General features: G+C 32.6%; 1 protein-coding gene across 1 annotated transcript in view; it reads left to right on the top strand.

The window, feature by feature from the left end:
• The window catches only part of LOC143200580 (uncharacterized), a 160,556-nt gene that overhangs the window by 51,519 nt on the left and 85,677 nt on the right, over nucleotides 1-23,360 (top strand). The gene's annotated exons all lie outside the window — the stretch shown is intronic.

The following is a 23,360-nucleotide window of genomic DNA, read 5'->3' as shown; positions in this document are numbered from 1 at the left end:
AGCCAGATACCTCATGGAGCTTTCTCAGGGAATAGAGTGGTTGTGGAAAGAACAATGTTTTTTGGATTCTTCCATTGTCTGCAACGAAATAGTCTATGTGTAGTCCTTATTTTGTTATTTGGTACATTTTACTCCATGCCTTCCTATCCTGGCCTTTTTATCTCATTCTTCCTAATAACTCCAATATCATGCTTCTTATTTTTCTTCAGCTCTGACTCTATCTTCCATTTGTTTTGCCGTTGTCATTGTTTCGGTTTTTTTATTATATTTGTATTCCAAGCTGCCATTACTTTATTCTACTTGTTCATTTTTGGTTCTACCTTTTTGCTTTTGTGCTTCTTATTTTCTAAAGTTTGTTTTATTACATCTTATATAGGATATTCTTAATATAATATTAATTTAAAAAATTCATTACTAGTGTTCTAGTATACTTAAATGTTACGAATAAATACAACTGTACGTAATTCCCGAATAAAAAATAGATTAAACTACCCATGCGAATATCAACATTAAACAGTTATACACTATAAAGATTCATATGATTTGGATCGCGCTGATCTTTTGATTTTCTTCGTGTTCTCCAATAGATATATAGCATCTACGTTCTTGTGATTTAGTAACCTTATTTCATATTTCATGTTTCTGTTGGTTACGTAGAGATAAGCATTGGTTTATTAATCCAAGAAATTTGTTTTGGCAGTGTTGGATTACTAGTTGGTCTGATATTTCAGTGCAACCGCATATTTGAACCCCATAACTAATATTTTACTTAAGTAATCGGGCAGCCGCCGAGTGATACAATTAGGTTTTCGTCATTTAACCGCAACGCAAAATTGACATGGAGAGAATTAGAGTTATTAAGTCGTATTTTCCCACCTATCTCCGGTCCATATCTTTCTCTAGCTATATTATATAACATTTATTTATATAGATTAATTGTTTCTATCTTAAAACAACTTAAAATGATTATTGAATTACATATGTTTCGATCAATATAACGAACCAAATACCAAAAGATATTAAGCAAAGAAGACGAGACTAAAGTCAATTGAGATTATACGTTTATGATATCGAGATTTTTGAAAGGTAGAAAATATAATTTTATAAGTAGATAATACACTATTAGATTGGTAGTCTCCATTTTTGTCCATCCTCTGTAGGTTCACACTGTTAATCTCCACCCTATGCTACTGGTTTGTTTGGCTTTAGCCATATGTTATAAAATTAGATCTAAAGGAATATATCTCATATAAAAGTAACATTGCATCCTCTGATCATTATTTCATGCAATGATCGTCTCTGTAAATAAGTTCGTTTTCTGAAAATCTACAGAAAATTTTTCCTATCAAGATGTTCAAGAGGTATATTGAATGAAAAATCGTACCACAAATAACTTAATTTCCGTTAATGGAGAAAGATCAGCGGCCAGGGTTTAGTAAGTTCAGACTCGTGCCCAAATGGGCAACTATTAAATAAGAAATTCGGTAATTTCCCTTTTAATGTCTTGAGGAAATTAAAGTTAGACGGGCACAAGGCGATTTAAAAATAACCCGGAAGGAAAGCGGATTTGAAGAAGTAATTTAAATACTACGACGGTCTCCTTCATATATAATGCCATGTCGCGAAGAAGCTTTTATAAATGAGGCCATATAAAAGGTTTAATAGAAGTTCATATTTCAGACAGAAAAGCTATAGTGCATAGTTAGTGTGAAGATACTGAATACTCAAGTATTGTATTATAGGGAACTATATTTTTCGATCTGTAACTTCAATTATTGTACAAATCTATTTGATGTATTAAATCGACAACAACGAAATTCTTCACTTTACGGCTTTCCGCGATTTCTCAGATAAATAACGAATACCATTTCGAATAAAACTTTCAGCCTTCGACAATTTTACTCACATCGGCCAGTATTTCTTTTCATAACTGAACCATACTATGTCGTTTGAAACTAATGGTAATCAGTTATGGCCAAGTCAAATTGCAACCCCGAACTCTAGAGAAGCTTCTGAGTTGCGTGAACAGTCGCAGAGAGCAAATAGCGCATGGTCTTGAAAGAGTATGGCTTGCCTGACTCCCCTTTCAAGGAACGGAAATTTCTTCCCTATAACATTTTGCGGTTATTGAGGATAACCTGTTTCAACATCGATATAAAGTGTTTTATGGAATATTATGTGTTTTGTAATCCATCAAATTTTCAACAATAGTTTTTTTCTAATCTCTGAGCAATCGTTGAAAGGTAGCTGTTCATGTAATGCCTTAGTATTGTGTTGAATCAATATCTGTAGGACGCGCTGTCCAAAATTTTCAATTATTCGAACTTGGTTCTTGATAACATTGTTTGATTGACTCTTAGCCGAGCTTCTGAAAAAAAATCAAAGTTAGACGAGGGTGTTAATTGGATATAATTTTATAACATATGGCCTTTGGCCATAAAAACCAGTAGCATAGAGTGGAGATTAACAGTGTGAACCTACAGAGGATGGACAAAAATGGATAAACAATACGAACACCCGAATGATATGAAGATAAGAATATAATATATATATATATATATATATATATATATATATATATATATATATATATATATATTGATATTATATATGATTTATATTATATATTATAATCACCATAAAATTTTCTACAATAGCTTTTTTTTTCTCTGAGCAATCATTGAAAGGCAGCTGTTCATATAATGCCTTAGTATTGTGTTGAGTCAATATCTGTAGGACGCTGTCCAAAATTTTCAATTATTCGGACTTGGTTCTTAATAACATGGTTTTATTGACTCTGGCGAGCTTCTGAGAAAAAATCAAAGATAGACGAGGGTATTAAAAACCAAGCGATTCTACAGCGAAGAAAACTCAAAATTTTTGACGATTTACCCAAAATATGAAAGAACAATCAATTGACAATTAGAGAAATTAGAGAAATTAGCTTATAAAGTGTCCGATTACTCACCATGGAGAGCACCTAAGAGGTCTCAGATGCGTTTTAAGACCTCCATGGTCTATAACTTAATTGACTGTAATGTACAATACGAAAATTGGATTAAAAATACAATATGGGACATTGGGTGAGAAATTTAACTGTGGGTAGGAGCACGTTAAAGAGAAATCAGATAATTTAGAGTCAACTGCAAAAATCAATATGCCTCTATGTGATACAACTTTGAAGTTACACTCGGTATAACATTACGAGGAACATTTAAATATTTCAAAATAAGGTGTTGTGTATGGAAAGGCACCTTGCATAGAGCCCTGGGAATTCCTACAGTCAACGAACAAATCAAAAGGCCTACCGCGACACAAAGCGAAGCTTCAGTTTCACGAAATCTCGGAGCATCTGAAGCTATTTGGTATTCTACCTATATATATATATATATATATATATATATATATATATATATATATATATATATATTGTATTCACATATCGTTCGCAGTCTGAAGAGGGTTAAACCCTGGGAACTAGTGTAATACAATACTAATGAAACGAGCGTAAAGCTAGTGAGCGAGACTATAGTGTGTGACATAATAAATGCTGAAATAAATTAAAGGCTAATCCAAGAGATAAGTTTGAATATCGAGTATATTATAAGCAGTAAATTTTAGAGGCTGATTAAGCCGTGACTGGTCTAATAGCACGTTTATAACTTAAATATCGTTTTTATTGTTTAGAAATTTAAGAAGCAAAAAAAAGCAGGTTTGGCAAATATTGATATATAGACCTCATGTAAGCCCTCTATGTAATGGGTTGGCGAAACGATAATTTTGTTTTTTAATAGAAGGCTTTACCTATATAATATCTTAAAAATAATTGCATATCTGTGATAATATTTGGTCAATAGCGCAAAGAAAAATATCTGCTAATTTTACTATCTTCCTTTAAAATTTTTTAACGTATTTTGTATCTGTGAAATGTTAAATCTTACGCCATCATGCTTACACATCAGATATCATTCATCATGTTTGTCACAACTTTTAACCAACAGTATATGTACATGTAGTATATTTTCATGAATGCAGGAGACGTTGGATAACGTAAATAATACAAATTTGGTACCATGAGATCGAATGGAAGGTACCGTAACATAAATAATCTCTAAACTCGATGGCGTGAACTTGAGTTCCATAGACTAGTTCAGTTGTGTGAGAGTTTTAAGTACAATTGACTTTTGAATTTAAACTAGGGCATTGAACACCTTCACAAACAACAAATATACGTACTAATGTACGATTATATTATCCATACCCTGTAAGAAAATGTTAAGTGTTAAAATTAAGTAACAATGTAAAAATCGCAGACAAACTTGCGCTAGGTACGGGAGTGATACAGTTCGATCGAAATCAGTAAAATCAAACGTTTCAAAACACTAATTTAGCAAAAAACCTACAGAATATTTGGAGGTTTAGAAAACAAAAAAAACCTTAAAACTTTAAAATATTAAAGCTTCTGAAATGGAAAATAACCTTTACAGGTGATCTGTAAGACAACGGAAAACGAATGTCCCAATTAGCGGCGAAATACCTAAAGAAATGACTAATCTGGTAAACATAAAAAACTGAAACAGAATGAAAAATTTGTTAAAGATCGTGGTGGTTGACTACAACGATTTAAAACAAAATATGAATTTCTAATAGTTTATATATGATGATAAATTATTAACAAAACCCAAGAATTAATACAACCCTTCTAAGAAAAACTAATTAAGATAATTACGAGCTTGACTTAAAAATAGAACATATTAAAAACACTCATGATAATGGTCACTAGAAAATTTAAGTTACCAGAAAAAAACATGTGCGGCATCTTTTAAAAAATCTGCTTTGGGTAGAAATCTAATGCTTGACACAAAATAATGTCATGATAATAACCAAATAAAAAACATGATAACACCAAAGCAAAAAATCCGCTCTTATATAAAAACTTGACAAACCCACTGAACTTAACTAAACTTATTTCAGCCAATGAACCAGAACCTAAGAAAATTTACCAAACTATACTAAGGTTCTAGTTTCACCAGTCTTATTAAACAATCGAATGCAGATATCCTTGTCAATGCGTCGCTCGATCTTGTAAGCTATTCCAAATGGAAAACCTCAACATTGATGTACTCCAGCTGATATAAGCATACTAACAAAGAGGGAGATATTATAAAGACATTCCCATTGAACTTAAAAATGTTGTGACTGACTCGCAAGCGATACTTATTTCTAATCAAGTTTGAGATTGGACTAAAAGAAAAGAAGCATCATACAGAGATATTATAGTTCTTCGTATTTTACGCACGCAAATATTGGAAGTCAATTCAAAAATGCTCTAAGGAAAACTAAAATTGCACACTATTTTTCTACCAACTAAAATATAAATATCCTTGTTAAAATATTTGTTATATTTTGATACAGGTTTTAAATGATAGTAGAGACGGTAAACTAACAGGTTAATTGAAAAGTCCTCGGCCTGACACATATATGGCGCTACTAGAATTAAATCCATATGTTTTTTAATTAGCCCCAACCCTCAAAAGATACGTGTATAAACTTGACAGCTGTCAGATCATTAGTTCGTGAATTATAGCATTTTGAGTGAAGCAACTTTTGTTATTGTAGAAAAAATGGATAAAAAGGAATTTCGCTTGCTCATAAAATATTGCTTTTTGAAAGGAAAAAATACAGTTGAAGCAAAAACTTGGGTTGATGCTGTGTTTTCGGACACTGTTCCAAGAACATTAACCATCAATTATTGGTATGCTAAATTTAGACATGGTAAAATTAGCACCGAAGACGGTGAACGCAGTGGAAGCCCAAAATAAATTATTACCTAGGAAAACAGTAAAAAACCGACAAAATGATTTGAAAAGACCGTCAATTGAAGTTGAATAAAATATAGAAAAATAAATAAAGCTCTAAAGATATCAACTGAACTTGTACATCATATCACTCACGAATATGTGTGTGTGAGAAAGCTCTGTTTAAAGTGGGTGCCGCGCAACCTCACTTTTGACCAAAAAAAAACGACGAGTTGATGATTCGGAGCAGTGTTTGAAGATAATCAAGAGTAATAAACCCGAGTTTTTGCATCGATATGTGACAATGGATGAAACAAGGCTCCATCATTTCACCGCGAAGTCCAATCGATAGTTATCCGAGTGGATTGCACACGATGAACCCGCTCCAAAGCATGGGAAAACGCAACAGTCGGTTGGCAAGGTTATGGCGTCTGTATTTTGGGATGCGCATGGAATAATTTCCATTAACTACTTTGAAAAAGACCATCAACAGCCACTATTATATAGCGTTACTGGACAGAAGACAGAATACAATGCAACCGTGTCACAAATCAGTGAAAATGATGGCAAAAATCCATGAATTGGGCTTTGAATTGCTTCCTCATCTATCTTCCTAAGAAGTAGAAATATTTTGCTACCATGACAAAAAACAGACAGAGAATATTTATTTCTAGTAAAGTAAGTATTCCTTATACTCAAAGTTCGTGAAAGCTAAATTATCGCCACTAAGCATTATAATAAGCAACATACTCCCACGTAACCCGAAAAGCTATAAAAAATTGGGTCATACATCACCCCCGGAGTCTCCGCGGATGTGAGCCGAATATGTTTCTTTTAATCTCGCGTCGTCAAAGATCAAATATCGTTCATCCTTCGAATTTTTCATTTCCAATAATTTTTTGGCGACTTGATCTCTCTCGCTACCTCCGCCGCCTTCACTTTGCGATCGGCTTATCCGAGAATTAATCTTTATCAAGTTATCTGCCGGGCGTCCTTCGGAGGCTAGGATCGGTTGGGGTGGTCGTTTATCATCTTAATTGGAAAGTTTATTTCATTAAATATTCCCGCGGAAATTTTAAACTCTCCGCTCGTTATTACGAACGGCCTCGTAAAATGGGTTTTCAGGTTTCATTATTGAAACACTATAAGTTTGTCTTAAATCTTATCTTGTCGTTTTGGGATTATCGTTCTTGCTGCTTCCTAAATTATAAGATAAATATTGTTATATTTTATGAAATAATAGAGTGGACACGTCGACGGTTGCTTATGGTTTATTTAAGTGATTTGTATTTAACAATTACTACATATTACCGTATATATCAAGGTATAATCCGTTCAATAAAATAGTGCACTCACGTAATTTAAATTGATGACGACAAAACGTCGCAATTTTTACGGCACTAATTTTGAGTTTTTATTCATTTCGTCTCTGACATTACAAAATTCAAACTTAAACGATGGATTTTAACTACAATTAATTATACATCATCATTAACACATCATTAATCTTCAAAGCCGAAAGACTAGATTTACCAAATGACCTAATTTCTCTTACTTGCACTATAGGTCTCTTCAAGTAAAAAATTGGCGATGCTGTCTCCTCATGTGAGCAAATCCTCGCAAGAGTCTCGCAAGGTTACCAATTCCCAAGCAATAAAATACGACATTTTAGCATAGGACACAGTTTTTTTCGCCACCGTATACACCCCGCCGCCGTGCTTAACAGACTTTAACCCCAACTCAACTAAATATATATTGTGGTACCAGATCTGGTCAGTGTAGACTAACCCGGGTAAAACTCAGGCAAATCTGTTCCATCGCATTAAAAAGTTCCGTGCATATCGCCTTCAAATCGACAATGTTCCCATCCCCTGGCACCAGAAAGCGTCCTAACTCAGTCTCCAATTCGACCGCGGGTTTAAATGGTCAGCCCAAATCCAACATGGCATCTGCAAAGGCGGTGACGTGTAGACACCCTATATCCACTTTGCAGAAAAAGCAAACTTAAAATCTGCCTATTTGGAGCAGAGGTGTGGTACAAATATGTCTGTGAGATACAACTTGTACTACTCTAAGTGTTCCAATCCAAAAAAGTCCGCGCGTTATCCAATGCCCCATCGTTTGTGAGGAACGCGAACACACCTATCTAGAATAACGTAACCCTTTCGCGAATAGCTGTACGAGTATGCTCAGTGTGAAGTTCTTCCTTAGTCCTTTCTAATCAATATAAATCAACATAAAAAAGTAAAGTATTTTACTTTCATTAAAGTGCATATTCACTTTCTATGATTAGTTCTTGTTTTATTCGGTGCAGTGTTTCCCTGTAAAGTCATTTTGCTTTCGCTGTATTTCTCTTTAGTTTGTTCTCTTACTTTATTTATAGATCTTTCTTGATAAAACTAGATTTAGTCACTTCATTCTCCCCAACGCATTTGCCATATCTGCAAAACCATATTCTTTCTCTCTTCATACAGTTTAACCAAATGCTCATGTATACTCGTAAGAAATATAAACATCTATGCACCCAATTCTTTCACGCTCTTCAATACTATTTCCTACGGATATTATATATTATTTATATACTCACATTTAGTTATTTCCACTCTCAACCCAGTCTTGGAAGTTGTCAGCACTGAATCATAATCCCGCATTCGGGACGTTTCATTCTGCTGTTTAACATAAAAATATGCCTGTCTCATCTAAAGACACAAATCATATATCATTTATAATTATTTTATTTTTTAAAATTCAATCTTTGGACGTTCCATTAGACATCTTTGTTTGTTATCTTTACACAGTATATGAAGGGATGTTCTACATCTCTCACAGAGCTGCATAGCTCTAAACTTTCTATAGATGCTTTCCGAACTTACTGTTTCCTCTAAAATAGTTGTATTAAATTATTTTTATATTGAGAAAATTACTACTAAAATTGTTATGATATAGCTAACATCAAGCTGATTTTGATTTGTCACACGTTTCGCATGAAGACGGATTTTTTCGGTGAATTCAAGATAATATTTTTCATTTTTGGAGATATTTTACCGACTGTGCCTATACTAATATAGTGCAGAGTGCAGCTAGTACCACGCTAAAAATGTTTTACAATTAAAACCACAGCAACAGCTCAGAGCAATTATAAGCAGCGATTTCAGATTTATCAGAACAAGCAAAACTTGTAACGTGTAGTTATTATAACTTTTGTAGGCATCTCTTTTAGAAAGTAGAATAAAATGAGAAGAAAATATTGTCCGATTGTAATACGAATTTACAAATTGTGACAGGCAATATATTAAACATATTGATGACCTGACGTCAGTGTTATTTTAATAGACTATATGTCCGTGTTTTTTTTCTTGTCAATCGATGAGAAATCTGCACTGATCTTAGCGGTATATATTAAGACTATCAAAACAAACTGATGACAAAGTTTGAATTGACGAATATATGCATTTAGGTTGGTGGTGGTACAAGCAAGAAGTAGGTCCTATTATAATGATCTAAGAATCTTCTGTTCCGTCGACTGGCTACTTGACTAGTCTTGATGACTCCTTGACTAGTGGAAGACTTGATGATGCAATGATTACATGCGCTTTTATTCCATATACTTCTCCCTCGGATTCCTGATGGTGACTTAGTGGTTTGTACCGAATACCCTCTCTGCCTTTTGGTTTGTAAAATACTTTGAACAAGAACCTACTTAAGGTAAACTTACCTAAATGTATTTTTCTTATCTACCTAAACATTGTGTGCTGTCAAATTTCAATTAGATCGTAAATTTTGATCGTAGTTGGGTTATTTCCTGCCATGGATTATAAATGGATCCAACTCTTTCCTTACAAGAACTGATAATTTAAATAACTGAAATAATTGCAATAGCTGGTGTTTCTAACTAATCGTTAACGTTAAAAGTAATCTAACATAACATCAAATTCACTGTATATTATTAGAGAAATATCACATCAAAATTTAGTTTTTATTGGTTTATTTGAAAAAATCTGCCGCCGAAGCCCATCAAGCACTTTTAGAAACATATGATAACGTTGCATATCCCATATGGTCGCTTCGGTTTTGGTGATTTAGAAGTGGTAGTTTTGATACCAATGGTAAAGGACAAGAAGGACAATAAATTACAAGAATTATTTGACGAAAGCCCATCTGAAACTCTCAAGGAACTTTCAGACAGCTTAGCAGATGTTGAATAAACTATTTAGAAATATTTGGTTGCGATGTAAAATATTCAATAGGAGGAAAAATATCTATTACGTGAATATACTGCCATTTCGAACCGTTATATTTTTAGGCAAGAACAAATGATTTTTGTGGAGTTTTATACTTGCCGATAAAAGATAGATCTTCTAAAGCAATCCGAAGGGCAAATATTTGTGAGTTGTCTATAGACATAAAGTCTTGTTGTACCTATGGTTCAATCGACAGGTGTATTACAAACCTGTAAAACCGCATTAAACAGTTAATGCAGAGGTCTACCGACGTCAGCTGAACAAATTGAATGACATATTGTTGCAAAAATAAAGAGCAGTCTCGAATAATTGACGGAATGTCATTTTGTCTAGCAAAACTCCACTACAGGTTGCAAGAGTTGTGAAGAAGCTCTATCGCCCCTAGAGTACTCAATAGCGCTTTCTAATTACCATTTGTTCAGATCGATGTAGCACGGCCGGACTGGCACACGCTAACGAACTTTTTGAAGAAAAATAAATACTCACGTACAATACAAGAGAACAGTTGTTCTCCTTTGGTCAAAAATAATGGGACTTTTGAAATAAAACGCAAACCTGATATTTATTTTGTCAAATATATTTCATACCCTTCAACATAAATCTCCTTAAATACTCAATTGGGCTCTAAAATTGGATTCAGATAGGATTTAGTATATTGAAATGAATTTAATTGAATTATTACATGCTATATATTTCAGTTTAAATCAAGGGAGATTATTATTGTTTGAATTGAATTAAATTGAATGCTTGTAGCAAAATTATTTATTATTTTGATGAAAATGAATATAAAAGTTATCCCATAATCACAGGCTCTGATGCATGATTAAAAAGCATAAACAAATATAACTAAATAGACTACTAATTGAATACTGCTATATGGTTCATAGAAGTCAACTTCATATACCAAACCAGTACACCCTGGCGTCCCCGTTGAATTTGCAGTATGAATTGTTTCAACATCCCGCTGATTAAACAGATTTAGATGCCTCTTATTTATAGCACCAACATAAATTGTTCTGAAAGAAAATATCAAGAAAGTTTTGTGATTTCTAAATACAAAAAAATCTTATCCATTCTTCCTGATTTAAAGAGCATAAAAAAAGCAGATCCACCCAGATGATGTTCAGCTTCAGATCGCAATCTGACAAAACGATCTGTAGTGATTGCGAAATATTGGCCAGTTTTAGTCAAACTGCGTTAGTTCCGTTTTAGTCCAATATCTTAAATATTAGTGATAGTGCCCATAAAATGTATATATAGATCAATTATCAAGCCTATACATTAGTATTTTATTTCATATCTCAACAACTACTTCTTTTAATCATATTATAAAAAAAGGTAGCGTGATGTTTTTCTGTAATCTCTGGTCGGGCACGTGTTACTGCCTATTCTTGGATTTCTTCCTACTTACGGTAAGATAAAAAAAGATTTTTATGCAATAATAAAGTGAGTTTTTGTTACCGCATTAAAAAGATATCTTAAATCGGCAAAACCCCGTATAATTTTGATTAGATTTCTTTGAAATCGCGACTTTTTCTTTTTATATCATTGAAAATCTTTTTATGTTTATTATGTAGATATAGCAGTCTTTTTCACAAAGATTTTTCATTCAAAGTTGATATTTTTTATAACTACATATTTAATAATCTGAATAAATTAAAAAAAAATTCATAAGTTTTTATTTTTGTGTGAGTTCTGTATATATATATATATATATATATATATATATATATATATATATATATATATATATATATACATATATATATATATATATATATATATATATATATACTATATATTTATATATATATATATATATATATATATATATATATATATATATATATACTATATATTTATATATATATATATACTATATATTTATATATATATATATATATATATATATATATATATATATATATATATATATATATATATTTATCTATAGATGTAGCTTTAGTTGATTTTTTTATGTTTTTGTTATTAATTTTGACATATTTTTTAGAATTGTCAGAAACGACTCTTTAAAGAATCACACTGTCCTTGATATGATAAACACTAATTTCAACAGTTAACCCGGGCATAAATGTTTGTTAATCAGGTCATGTATTTGTAGTAAGGACATTTGTTACTTGTCTTATTGATGTGGAAGAAACAGTACTATGTTGACTGTTCCACTTGGAGGAACAACAATAAAGAGCGAGTATATAAAGAGCGACTTATAACCATTTACCATACCTGAAATTTCCAATAAATAGTCAAAGGAAGCTTTGACGATGATGATCGACAATTAATTCCAGAATGCGGCATTGTAGATTTTAATTTAATACCTATAGAACTACAGATATATTGAGGGATATTATTGTGATCAGGAAACAACAGTAAAACAAAACAATAAGTAATAACAATAATATTTAAAAAACGCAAAAGAATAAGGAGCAATATTGTGCATTTAAAATTTATATCTGTTATAAAAGGATCCATCCAAATTGTTAGCGCATATATTAAAACCTTGAAAATTCTTTGAAAAGCGAATTACGGTATCTTCTCTACCGTCATTGGGAAAGTCGATAGACCCTATCCGCTATGGCAATTAAATTATTACGCCAAATTGAACTTAAACAGTCACTTAATTAATTTAACGAGCAAAAATGTTGTCGATTAAAGTAATTGGAAGCTAGAGATCATGGTTTTTGAACCAGGGATTCTAAGAGAGTCAACACAAAAAACTGTGTTAGTTGTTTAGTGTAAAATTCTGTGGCGTAAAATGGAATATCGTAAGGGTAGGCATCTTCTAAAATTATATCATTTCGATTTTGTGTCAACTTATTTTGATATTCTTCAATTTTTCGGCATTCATTCATTTCAAGCCAGAGAAATTATCGTAAATTAAAAGACCTCCATATTCTTAGGTTTTCAATGGATACTTCCTAAACTAACACTATTGTCCGAAATAAATGTACTAAATTATGGTTATATTGAAAAACTAGTCATTGGTTTTATACATTTCATAAATTTGAGGGTCTCGAATTGAGCCAACATCAAGATAATCTCGATTTGTCACCATCTTTGTATGTAAACGCTTTCTTTCCGGTGAATCCAACATTAAGTTGTTTATTTTTTGAGAAATTTCAACCACTGTGTTTATATTAATATTCAGTGCAGCTGGAAAACGCTAAAAATATTTCCAATAAAACTGCTGCAATTTAGTATTTAATAGTATCAATACTTTTGTCTCAAGCGCATTTTATGGGCAAGAGAGGTTCCCCATTATCTCGTTGCTGTTCGAAGTAGCAGATTAGAAACGCAACTTGATCCTGACTGACTATGTAATGGCTTTGGAATTATCAATCAAAGTAAATGCAAACACAAAATAGCATTTATAAATATATCAAAACGAGTGCCAAAACAACATATTCCGGTTTTTAAACTCTTATTATTCTAATGTTTTGAATCATTTTGCAGACACTCAATGTAGATATCGACCCAACAGCACTCAGCCTCTTTTTAGGAAGGACTATACTACATCTGGTTCACTTCTCTGTAGTCTAGAAATAATTCTATTATCCTATCACAACATCGGACAATAGCCACATCTTCAAGGAAATAAAGTTTAAAAAGTATATATAGTCTAACCAAAATAGCAGTAAACTCACATCATCAAGATGTATAATTAATTGCCTATTGTAGTTTGTAAACTCAATATCAGACAATATTTTCCCTCTAATTTTGTTCTAGTTAAAAAGGGGCACAATGATATCTGATGCGAGCACGTAACCGAATAAACGAAATTCGTCTAGTTGTCAAATACATGCAAAATTCTTCGAAACATTAGTGCTATGAAACGACTAGAGGTTATAAAGCGACAAACGTTGTTATGGCGCTTTTCTTGTTTTAATAAATTTCAAATCGCTGCTTAATATTTGCTATTACTCTGATTTTCGATGCTAATTATAGTCAATAAGAAATATAAATAAAAATTAAATTCGAATAGGAATGAAGTAATGGGTGTCCTTTCTTACCAGTAAAATGCGTTAGGAGCGTTAGGATAAGTATTGAAACTAGCGTTGGGAACTATCGACTGGAAACAATCGAAATAGTCGATAGTCGTAAAAGAGTCGAAATAGTCGATAGTCAAAAAACTAGCGACTGAAAATTGTAATTACTATTTTCAGTCAAACGCACGGTTCGACTGTTTTGTTCAATTCGTGATTTGAGACGAAGATGTACGAACCCTTTCCTGTATAAATTGTGAAACAGGAAGAGACGGATATAACTGCTTGAAGCAGTTAATTTTATATGTGCTTATATTTTCCAACGGTAGTATAAGCGAGACGGAGATGTACATATTCCTTCACATACTTTAAAAAAGGAAAGAAAAAATTTATTCAATACTATTAACACGAAATTAATAATTTCTAATTAAACTAAGTAGAATTACTTTTATATTTGAGTGTTCTGTGGATCCGTAAAAAGGAATGGAATTTTTATATGGAATGGAATAATACCCCACAAATGCTTTATCATATTTCAATATATTAATTGCTACTTTCATATAATATGTTATAATAAATATAGACAATACAATAAAACTTAATCAAAACCTAAAAACTAAAGATGCACAATAACCAGAAATACTAAATCAAAATTAACTATATAATTAATCATAGGAAAACAAACTAATTCATGATATAAAAATGATCACATGTTAACTAAATATTTTAAATAAAGTAAACGTTTTATTTTTTATTGAATGAAATATTACTGTTATAAAAACAGTCAAACGTATTTTACTATTTATCGTTCACTATTTTAATCCTTTTAAACTATTAAATTAACAATCTTGAAAAATATAGTTTCAAAATGCTGCTATATTAATACACAATATATTGTTATTTACAAGCAAACTATCAAAAAGTCTTAAAACTATTTATATTACATATAAATCTATGTAAGCATAAACTGGTTACATTTTTGTCAAGGTGGCGTCTAGGCCGACAGAGACAGCACGTTAAAAATCAGTCGAACAAAATTAGTAGAACAAAAAATAGCAACTAAAGTACATGACTGAAACAGTCGATAGTAAATAGTAACAAAATTAGTCGGACTGAAAATAACAACTGAAACAGTCGATAGTAAAAAGTAGTCAATTACTAAACAGTCAATAGTCAATTTCAGTCGATAGATTCCCAACACTGATTGGTACTATTAAATGTTAAGCTACTGGGTTTTTTATTGGAAATTATTTTAACATATTGCAGATTCTCCGAATATTAGAATTAAAATCTTTCAAAAAAAGAAAATCAATAAAATGTTGGATTCGCCGAAAAAAAAAATAGTCTACATACTTTGATGTAGTTCTATTCGAGATTAAAATCATGAAATTTGACAAAATTGAAATTTGAAAAAAAACACAGTTAGTAATTTTCTCAATACAAACATCATTTAGTACAATAATTTTCGACATAACTGTTAGTCTCGAAGCTATCCGTAAAATAATTAGGGATAATAGCTCTTTTAGGGATGTAAAGCATTCCTTAACACATTGTTAAGGAACACAGGTAAACAACATAGTAAAAAATGTACACAAACAGGTTTAACGGAATTTCCAGGCATTGCTATTGATATTCAATCAAACTGAATTTTAATCGAATGTGCCAAACAATTATTACATAAACAAGCAGGTCGAGAAAGAATCACAACCAAGAACTGTTTGAAACATTTTAAACTAAAATATGTACATGATAATCGTTGTAGTAACTAAATATACATAAACCGAAAATGTATTTAACCTATATTCTACACGTATTTTATATTCTACTATGTACACATAAATTAGTTTAACACCTACCTACACATTTTTATCTATTTGCAATATTATTTTAACTACTACCAACTGATCATTTTGAAGTCAGTACTGAGCAACAAATTGGATTTGTTTTGTTCGTAATTTAATTTTGTATATATCTTACAATATTTTATTGATATTTTTGTATTGTTTATGCTCGACACCGACTTCAAACTGATAAATTGGTAGTTATTAAGTATTACAATGGATAACCCTATTAAAACTGCAGTCCGTATGAGGGAAAATAGGAATACAGAAACAATGATTGAAAATAAGAAACTGAATTGCCTTTATACTGAACTACTTTCGATTTTTGTCACATCAGTTCAGCGATAATATTATACACAAATATTTGATTATTTTGGATAAAAAAATATGTGAAAACTTTGTACGCGCCGTTGAAATTGGAGGGTATCTCTCGATTTAACCCCCTCCTCCCATCAGATCCTGATTTTGTTCCAACGAGACCACCTTGCAAGTGCACATTTTCAAATAAAAAAACTGTATTGAATATCGGTCCATAATTGACGGAGAAATCGGCGAACAAACATTAAAAACAATATACAACCGAACATAGAACCTTCTCTATTTTTGAAGTCGGTTGAGAATTACAGTGACTGAATGAAGCTGTCTGGATATGGGATTATGATTCAATGCCCACAGTTACCAAGACAGTGTAATGAACGTGGATACTTAAGGTGAGTATATAATAATAGGATGACCGTAGAAAATCGCATTATGACACATACTAGATTTATGTGCATAGATGTGTGGGTAATTGTACAGAATATGAATGAAAGTTTGGTTAAAATGATTAAGGTAAGAATTAATACTCCTTTGCAGATAAGGTAAATGAATTAGGAAAAACGCAGTGATAATCTAGTAATGGTGAAATCTAATTTTATTAAAAAAATGTACAAAACTACAGAAAATAGAAGAAAATAAGGAGAAATAGAGTGAAATTGGATTGACTTGACAAGGAAATACAGCCGTGACGGAAACAAGAACTAAACATAAAAAGACAAATATGCTAATATTCTCTTTTTGAAGTAAAATTCTCTAATGAAAGTAAAATACGTTACTTGGATATAAAATTATCAGGTGGAGTAGACCTCTAGGGTATACCATAGATGGTTTCGAAGAGAGTTCAATGTCAATATAATAAAATATCTCTAACCAATATACTTTGTGGCTGTATAATTAATTTTAGATTAAGTCCTTCAGTAATATATGCATTAGATGTATTATAGTATTAAAATAAATTATATTTTATAACCTTTTCGTTTCATTATTCTACTTACATTAGAATTTTGTTAAATATGAAAACCAAAATGAACTAATACTCAAAGTTAAATACGGCAACATTTTCTCAAATTGTTTTTTTATATTCCTAGCTTTTTAACAAAAGACAGAGATCTCAAACCTTAAATATAATTTGAAATGCCCTATAGAGGCGTTCGAAGATCGTATGTTTTTTAACATTGTTTGAAATTATAAGTAATATGTCTAGAATGATTTAACATGACCTGAAAGTTGGAGTAACATACAACTATGTATATTTACTAATGGCGTACACTCGAGAACACATTTAAAACAAACCAAACCTTCGGTGGGTGTATGCTGTCTCGAATTACCTACCATAACTCATCCTGTTTTCTTCGCCATCACTTTTTCAACGGATAACCTTTTAAGTTCGACGTATATGTTTCCTAGAAGCATCGGAACCTAATGGGTATTCGGGAAACCGAGAAGTTTATCAATCTTTTTCGGTCAGTTAAAAATATGGAAAAAGATCGCTGAAATACGGCCACAGACCGGAGCGATAACTAATTTTAGTTCGGGATAGGCGTTGAACCTCCCATCCAGCCGGGAAAAGTTCATTATCACCGAGAAAGAATAACGAAAATCTCAATCTCGTTCTCGATTCCGCTCAACTCAAACACAATTAAATAAATTACTAATTGAATACTGCCATATGGTTCATAGATTCCAACTTTATGTAGCAAACCAGTACACCATTGGATGCCCGTTGTGGACGACTCTAATTTTTGGCCGAACCATAGATTATTTTGAGAGAAAACATGGGGAAAGTTTTTAGATTTATAAATATTAAAATAGTTTTAAGCTTTTTTTCTGGTTTAAAGACAACGAAAAAGCATATCTACTAGGATGATTATTCAGCTTCAGGGAGCATTCTAACTAAACAATCTGTAACGATTACAAAGCAATGGCTAATTTTAGTCAACAAACTAGGTTCCAATTTGTAAAAAATATTTTAAATATGAGTGATAGTGCCTCTAATATGCGTATACACCAAGTATCAAGCCTATATATAAGTATTTTAGTTCATATCTCAATAATTGCTTCTTTTAAGCATATTATTTAAAAAAGATAGCGTGTTGTTTTTCTGTAATCTTGGCTCGGACACATGTTAGTGCTTAATCTTGGATTTTCTCTTACTTACAATAAGATGCAAAAAAGAGTAAAGTATATTGTTACCGCATTAGAAAATATATCTTATATTGTCAAAACCCTTTAGATTTCTTTAAAACCGTGACTTTTTCTATTTTCTTGCAAATCTTGTTATATTTGTCATGGAGATATAGTCTTCATAAAGATTTTTCATTGAAAATTGACATTTTCTGTAATTTTTCAATTATATAATTTAATAATTAAAACATATTTCCAAAAATTATAATTGATAAGCCTTAAATTTAAGGATTGTGTGTATTCATATTGACACACAATCTTTTATCTATAGGTATATTTTCGATTGTATTTTTATATGCCATATTATTAATTTTGACACATTTTTTATTTTAACAAATATGTCAACTAGGGTTTGTTAGTCAATTCAATACCGAAAGACTGTTTAAAGAAATATTCATATTTTCCTTGATGTGATGAATATTAATTTCCTACTACTAGTATTATATCAACAAGTTAATTGAAATCTCCCCGTTCTGACACATAGATGGCGCTACTAGAATTAAATCCATATATTTATTAGTTAGCCCTAATCCTCAAAAGATGTGTGTATAAAATTGACGGCTGTTGGATCACTATTTTGTGAATTATAGCGTTTTGAGTGAAGCAACTTTTGCTGTTGTTAAAAAAAATGGATAAAAGGAATTTCGCGTGTTGATAGAATATTGCTTTTTGAAGGGAAACATACAATTGAAGGAAAATGTTAGCTTGATGCTGAGGTTTTGGAGAGGAAAATCATCCATTAAGGATTGGTATTCTAAGTTTAGACGTGGTCAAATGAGCACCGAAGGCAGTGAACGTAGTGAACGCCCAAAAGAGGTTTTACCAACGAAAACATTAAAAAAATCCGCAAAATCATTTTGAATGACCGTAAATTAAAATTAAATGAAATAGCTGACACTCTAACTCTATCAGCTCAACGTATGTCATATCATCCACGAATATTTGGATACGAGAAAGCTCTGTGAAAGTGGGTGCCGCGCGAGCACACTTTTGACCAAGAACAACGATGAATTGATGATTCGGAGCAGTGTTTGAAGATGATCGAGCGTAATAAACCCGAGATTTTGCATCGATATGTGACAATGAATGAAACATGGCTTCGTCATTTCACTCCGAAGTTCAATCGACAGTCATCCGAGTGGACAACACACGATGCTCCCGCTCCAAAGCGTGGGAAAACGCAACAGTCGGCTGGCAAGTTTATGGCGTCTGTATTTTGGGATGCGCATGGAATAATTTTCATTGGCTACCTTGAGAAAAGACGGACCATCAATGGCGACTATTACATAGCGTTATAGGACCGTTTGAAGAACGAAATCGGCGAAAAATGGCAACATTTGAATAAAAAGAAAGTGCTGCTTCACCAAGACAATGCACCATATCACAAGTTATGGGAAAAATCCATGAATTGGGCTTCGAATTACTTTCTCATCCATAGTATTTTCTAGGTCCCAGCGACTATTTTCTGTTCTCAGATCTCAAAAGAATGCTCGCTGGGAAGAAATTTTCGTTGAATGAAGAGGTGATCGCCGAAACTGAGGTCTATTTTGAAGCAAAGGACAAATCGTACTACAAAAATGGTATCGAAAAGTAGGACGGTCGCCTATTATCAATGTATCACCGTTGAAGGGAATTATGTCGAATAAAAATATAATTTTGCCAAAAAAAATTTCAAATCTGCCGTATATTTTGGAATACCTTATAGAAGAGTTCGAAGTTCCTATTTTTTTTAACAATGTTTGAAATGGTTCGACGCGCATGTTTCCTAGAAGCATCGGAAACACAATGGGTATTAAGGAACCTAGAAGTTTATCAATCTTTTTCGGTTAGTTAAAATTATGGAAATGGATCGCCGAAATACGGCCGCAGACCGGAACGATAACTAATTCGATAGCTCGATCAAAATAATTTTATTTTGGGATCGGCGTGGAATATCGCATCCAGCCGGGAAAAGTTCATTATCGCCGAGAAAGAATAACGGGTATCTTTATCTTGTCGATTCCGCTCCGCTCGCTCGGAAAATCTAATGGTGTCAAGTCAAAAGAATTAACAAATGGCCAATAATTATGAGGATCAGCCACGCCTGGATAATCTGATAAAATGAGTATGTATATATATAAACATTTTCTACATTTTTATATTTTCTATGTATATTATATAAAATTATTACCATTAATTAAATTATTATTATTGATTTATGTACAATTAACGATTCTTTCTCTCTTTCAACATATATGTGAGAATTAAGGGATGGGCACGTGGTGAACTGATAGGGACTGATGGAATTATGTATGTTTTATTCGAGTGATTGTTAATTTATAGTTGACGACACAGCTACTCGAGGGAATCCGGAAAAAGTAGAGACTGTTTTTTTCTTGTTACAAATTGAAGATGACCTGAAGATGATGAAGTGTTTTTTGGGCCACAGAGACCCTGAGATTGTCGTAGTTGGTTAACTGCCGAGGTCTGTGGATGGGTTGGGATTTTATCAAGGTGTTGTCGTGTTCAAAGGCACCTAGGGAGAATCGTACACTGAGCATGTTCGTAAAACTCCTCACGAACGGGATGCCTGATTCGAGGTGTGTGTTGCCGTTCCTCATAAGCCATCGGGCACTGAGTAACGCGCGGATATTTTTGGATTGGAACACTTGGAGTAGTTCAAGTTGTCTCTCAGAGACATATCTGTACCAAACCTGTGATCCGCTCCGAGGCAAACTGCATGGACTAGCATTTTGTTCAGAGTCGCTTTCTGGGCGATTAGGAGTTTACTTTCTCTGCAAATGCGTGGAAAGAGTAGACTGGGCACGCCATTGCCTTTACTGATGGCGTGCTGGATTTGGGCTGGCCATTGGAACCTGCGATCGAACTGGAGACCGAGATATTTTACCTTCTGGAGAAAGAGAATACGAACTTTATCGATTTGGAGGCGATAAACGCGAAACTCATTCTTATGGTGTAATGGAATAGTCTGAGTTTTGCTCGGGTTTATCTGCATCTGTCAGAATTTGTACCACGCAATCGCCTGGTTCAGTTGGACTAGAATTTTGTTGCGAATGGCGTCGGTAGTGTAAAGGGTTCTGAAAAAAGCTGTACCATCTGCATAAAATGCTGTATGGGAATATTTGTGGAGTGGGAAATCAGCCATTTAAAAGTTGGATAGGGCGGAGGCTAGTGGAGCACGTTGCGAGACTCCTGCGGAGATCTGTTTTCGAGAGGAGACGGCGTCACCGATCCTCATTTGAAAGTATCTACCGTCCAAGTATGAATCAATCATGGAAATTAGGTCATTCGGTAGACTAAGCTGTCTCGCTTTGAATATTAGACCGTTGTGCCATATTTGATCGAAAGCTTTGGAAACATCTGAAAAGATGGCTCCAGATTTTTGACCTTTTCTTAATGCCTGGTAGACTGTTGCTGTTACGCGAGCAGCTTGATGAAAGCTTGAGTCTTTGGCATGGAAACCAAATTGTCTGTTCGGGAGTATGTGGTGTGCGCCTGTAAAACTGTTTAAAACGTGTTATATCGCTTTCTCGGCAAGTATGGAAAGTGAACTAATCAGGTTGATGGGGATGTAGTCAGATGGATTGGGCTTTCTTTCTAGGAATAACAGCGACAAGCGCATGTTTTTAGTGCTTTGGGAAATGATATAACGTCAGGATGAAGTTGATTATGTTGGCAGATCGTCGAGTATTTGTGTCGGGGTTTTATAGGTCCAGCTCCATCGTTGAGTTTTTGATTGAAGGCGGGACTTTGGTGTGTTACCTCTTATTGTTGGGAATTCCACAATTCTACAAAAACCTTTTGTTTCCTGGGGAATATCATACTATTTTTAAGGACCGATTCAAATTGTTGTTATAGCTATTTTTTCTGATACAGGCTGGATGCTCACATACAGTAAGTAGCCAAATTTTGGAAATTGTGGAAATGCAATATACCCGCGTCATTGGTTAATCGTTCGGCTTTCGTTCTCATTCAGTCAATTTCCATTAAAACGAGTACTTTGCAGTATTGTTGTTGTATCGTCTAGATATTATTCTCTCATTACTTTTAACCGACTATGTCTAAAACATTCAAAAGGTACGCAATACTCTGTATAATAATACGTTTGTTATGTTTTGCCTACGAATGACCTCAAATTTTCAACTTTTCAGGATGGGTAAGCTATAGATACGTCTCCAAAAAAAATGTGGATATAAACAAACGGCTTTACTGCACTCCACATATTCCCAAAAAGAGATAACAGCTATTATTGGAGAGATGAACCTCTTAAGGCTAATCGTATTGCTATTCCAAAACACCACTCATAACCGATAGCATGAAATAGAAACAACTATAGGCTAGACCACATCAAAATATAACTGCTGCAGACTGGAGTCTGGAGAGATTTCCTAGAATTGATTCCACCAATTTACAATTAATGGGGTTTCTGGATCAAGAATAGCAGCGATCATAGTTGATCATGTTTTGGGAGATTTTTAGGAGAATTGCTTGGATATATAGTGATGGTTTCTTCATTTGGTTTTAACTATATTGGCTGGGTTTGATCTAAAGGATGTTGATCTTTTTTATTGTAATGTTTATTTATATTGTTCTTGGAGATCTTGTTGATTGTTCAAATATGTAAATTAATTTGAATATGGTGTTTTTATTAAAATAGAAAGGCGTATAGAAATAATTATTATTATTTCATTTTATATAAAAATGTTTTAACTAAAATGTGTTTTTTCAAATGTTCAATATTTATTTCCCTCCTTATATATAGTTTCAAGATTAAATCAATTATTTATCAAATTTGTGCATATTTATTTATAAAATATAATGATAGACTGGCTATTCAAATATTAATTATATTTCGTTTTATTCAATACTTTTTAAATGATGTGTTATTTCCAAAATTTTATCAATTTTGCTTACCTCCTGAATCTATTTACCTGCTTATATATATATATATATATATATATATATATATATATATAT

Source organism: Rhynchophorus ferrugineus, unplaced genomic scaffold (assembly GCF_030347505.1).
Source record: "Rhynchophorus ferrugineus isolate W39M unplaced genomic scaffold, kcgeb_rfMv2 rfM8, whole genome shotgun sequence".
Taxonomy (NCBI): Eukaryota; Metazoa; Arthropoda; class Insecta; order Coleoptera; family Curculionidae; genus Rhynchophorus; species Rhynchophorus ferrugineus.
Note: the sequence above shows the minus strand (reverse complement) of the source record. Positions and strands in the feature narration are given on the sequence as shown.